This window comes from Suricata suricatta, chromosome 17 (assembly GCF_006229205.1).
Source record: "Suricata suricatta isolate VVHF042 chromosome 17, meerkat_22Aug2017_6uvM2_HiC, whole genome shotgun sequence".
NCBI lineage: Eukaryota > Metazoa > Chordata > Mammalia > Carnivora > Herpestidae > Suricata > Suricata suricatta.
Window position 1 is genome coordinate 45,339,582 of NC_043716.1, and position 3,749 is coordinate 45,343,330.

Here is a 3,749-nt window from a genome sequence, read left to right on the forward strand (position 1 = left end):
ACATAAAAAAAATTTTAATAAAATAAAATAGAAAAGACTTCCTTATTACTTCATTCAGGTCTTGGCTCACTAGTAAGGCCTTCCTTGACCACCTCTCATTCACTATCACCCCTGCTTTACATTATTTACATGTTGATTTTCTGTCTCCTGTTCCCTGCCTAACCCCTTTCTAAGGTTCACTTCACAAAGGTGGGAACTTTGGGTCAGATGTCTGCACAGCCAATAAGCTGAATGTGCCAGAGATGCCAAATATGGAAGAGAAAGAACATAGTATGTAATATTAGACACGTTATTTTCCATAATTAGTATCATAATATACATTACCCCTGTTTCTCCAACCAGTTTTTCTCTGTTGTCACAAACGGACCTCTGTGCTCAGAGCAGTAACTGGAAGACAGAGTCGGGGTATACAGAAAGAAGACAGTTTATTACTTTGCCAGGCAAAGGAAGTTACAGCAGACTAATGTCTCCAGGACTGCAAGCCTGTCCCGGGGAAAGGGCTTTTATGAGAAAATACAGGATCGGGGCGGTCTGGAGAGCAATCCGGTCGCCCAGCTGCCAGCCTGGTTCCTCAGGACGGTCTCATGACCAGTGCTGGCCTCGCCATCTGAGTCTCGTTACTAAGTCTACATTGAGGTTGGCGGGATGTCAATGTCTGTACCGAGTTCCTGGAACAAAGGAGTCTACAGAATAACAAGGGGAAGGGGAGGAGAGGGGGAAGCTTCAAGTATAAGGAAGAGAAAAATTTGTTCAGTTTAAAGTCCAACCCAAAACAAAAAAATAGTAATAATGTCATGCGTTCCTGGGGGATTAGCATGTCCATGGTTTTAGGGTTTTTTTGGCTTTTTTTTTTTTTTAAGTAATCTCTACTGCTCAAGTGGGGCTCGAACTCACCACTCTTGATTCCTTTTTTTAAAATTTTTTTAACGTTTTCTTTATTTTTGAGAGAGAGACAGCATGAGCAGGGGAGGGTCAGAGAGAGAAGGAGACACAGAATCCGAAGACAGGTTCCAGGCTCTGAGCTAGCTGTCAGCACAGAGCCCGATGCAGGGTTCGAACCCACGAACTGTGAGATCAAGACCTGAGCTGAAGCCAGACGCTTAACCGACTGAGCCACCCAGGCGCCCCTGTGTTTTTAAATCTCTAGGCCCAACGTGGAGCTTGAACTCAGAACTGCAATACCAAGAGCTACATGCTCTACAGACTGAGCCATCCAGGTGTCCCAACTAGTGTGTCCATCTCTCTCTCTCTTCCTTTGTAATGTTTATTTATTAATGAGAGAGAGAAAGAGAAGCAGGGAGAGAGGGAGACAGAGAATCCCAGGAGCTCAAAAGCAGTCACCATGAGATCATGACCTGAGCCGAAATTGAGAGTTGGATGCCTAACTGGCGCAGCCACCCAGGGGTCCCTAGTGTGTCCACGTTAATTTCCATCTATTTTTACGTTTCTATAGAGGTTTCATCTCTATCTTTTAGATTCCTTATTCTTTGCTAATTTTTCTCTTCTCAAACTAAATTCTTTCATACAATGTCAGATTCACACAAATAAAGGATTTATAAAAGAGTCTGTAGATAACAGTACTCTTACCTATTTTCCCTGTTGCTCAGTTTTTCACTGAGTTTCTTCTTGTTTCTTTTGAAAGCTCTTCCTTAGATTTCAATGTGCTTTCACTACTTTTTCATTACCTTCAAGCCCAGCAAGTAAGGGCTTCAATTTGGTGTGGAGTTTTCTCCACCTATTTACCTCTTCCTTTGACCCTCTCTCCTCCTTTTTTAGAGTCCTGGAAACCATAAACCTGTTTACTCCACCACAACTTTGTTACTTTCTGTCTTTTCACATTCTTCACACAAAACGTCCACCTCCAAATAATTTGTCTACTCTCGCCAGGCCAGCTGCACACTGAATACAGAGCCGGAAAACATCTTAGCCTACTTTGTCTCAAGAATCCTCCTAGAGTGTGTTTTAGAAATTTGTGTGGGTGTTTCCAGTTGTCACAATCATTGGGGGGAAGGTGGGATCGGCATGTAATTGGGATGCCAGACATCTACAGTGCAACAAACCTTCATGGTAAAATACTGTCCCACAATCCAACGGACTTTTTTTTTTTTCCTTAAATTTTTTTTTCTTAATGTTTATTTTGAGAGAGAGACACACAGTGTGAGTGAGAGAGGGGCAGAGCGAAGCAGACACAGAATCAGAAGCAGGCTCCAGGCTCTGAGTTGTCAGCCCAGAGCCAGACATGGAGCTCAGCCCATGAACCCCAGGGATCATGACCTGAGCCAAAGTCCACTTAACCAACAGAGCCACCCAGGCACCTCTCCACCTGACTTTTCCATGTCCTGCCAGACACCCACTTAACATGTCCAAGGCCTAGATGAGAACTTCATTTTACATATGCTAAGCTATTTTTTGAAGTTTTAATATGCACTAAAATTTCTCAGAACTCTTCTATGTAAAAAAAAAACCACAAAAACAATGGAAGATAGTACTTTCGTAGAGTCAGAGCTTTACCAATTAGCTATACAACCGTTTTGGAAAAATCATGTCACCCATGGTAAACCCTTATGATGCTTGGGGAACCAATGAAACATACCTACTGAGGTTGCAACTTTTGATTTCACTGTTGTTATGTATGTGTACAAGCACATGACTGCTTCTTTATTTTCTATAGTAAACATACTTTAGCCTTTGTATTTTGAAGTTTATTTATGTATTTGCCTAAGTAATCTCTACACTGGAGGTTGGGCTGGAACTCAGGACCCTGAGATCAAGAGTTGCCAGCTCCTTCGCCTTGGCCAGGCACCCCTAGTCTTTATATTTTGAAGTATTATTATTTTGCTATTTTGCGATGTTCCTCCTTTACTCTACAGCTAGGGTGTTTTGTTGTTGTTGTTGTTGTTTTTAATTATGTGTGTAAATGAGTTATATTCACGATTTTCATTACAGAACAGTAAAAACCAGCAAAAACAACAAAACGAGGTCTATTCAGCACATAGAAAGGGATGTTGTGCTGATTAATTCACTAACAGGCAGACCATTCCAACGTTTCCCATTTGCTTTGGAGGCTACTGTTTTCACTCTGACCACACCACACACAACCTCATTTTCACTTCTAAGCATCCTAAGCTTTTTAATAGGGACCCAGATGGTGCGGATGCTAACGAAAATTTGCACGGTCCTTAAAAATGGACATAATCCCGCATACGTAATCTCGTTTGATGCTCACAAGAGTCCTACAGAAAAAGCCAACAAAACGGCTTTCTAAAGATTCTTCTTACTCACTTTGTGGATTATAGTACAAACGAAAACAAAAAGTACTTGCTCTGTGACTGAGCCGCTGTCATACCTTCTCTTTGAGCTTTGAGAGATCCCACAGATTAAACCACCAAGATTCTCAACCAGATGAAATTTTTTTCTGTAGCGTTTATTTCAGTCTGCTCACGCGGAGATGAGATAACGGAGATCCAAGGAAAGTTAAGCGACTTGCCCACGGTTCTGAAACATCATATTTGCAAGCAGAGAGATGTAAGAGTACATGGGGTGACCTACTGTAACACGTTAGCTTTCCTGACCGCAAAAGCGGGGGAGGAAAGTCGGTGATTATCAAGGCAAAACCGGACGTGAGCTTCAGCCTCGAGGGCGAGCCCCGCCCCCCAGCCCCGTCCCCAGGGCTGTCCGAGGCAGTGCCTGACTGGCGGCCAGCGCAGGGGGCCTCGTGGGGTCCTTCGCGCGGGCTGCCGGCGCACTGC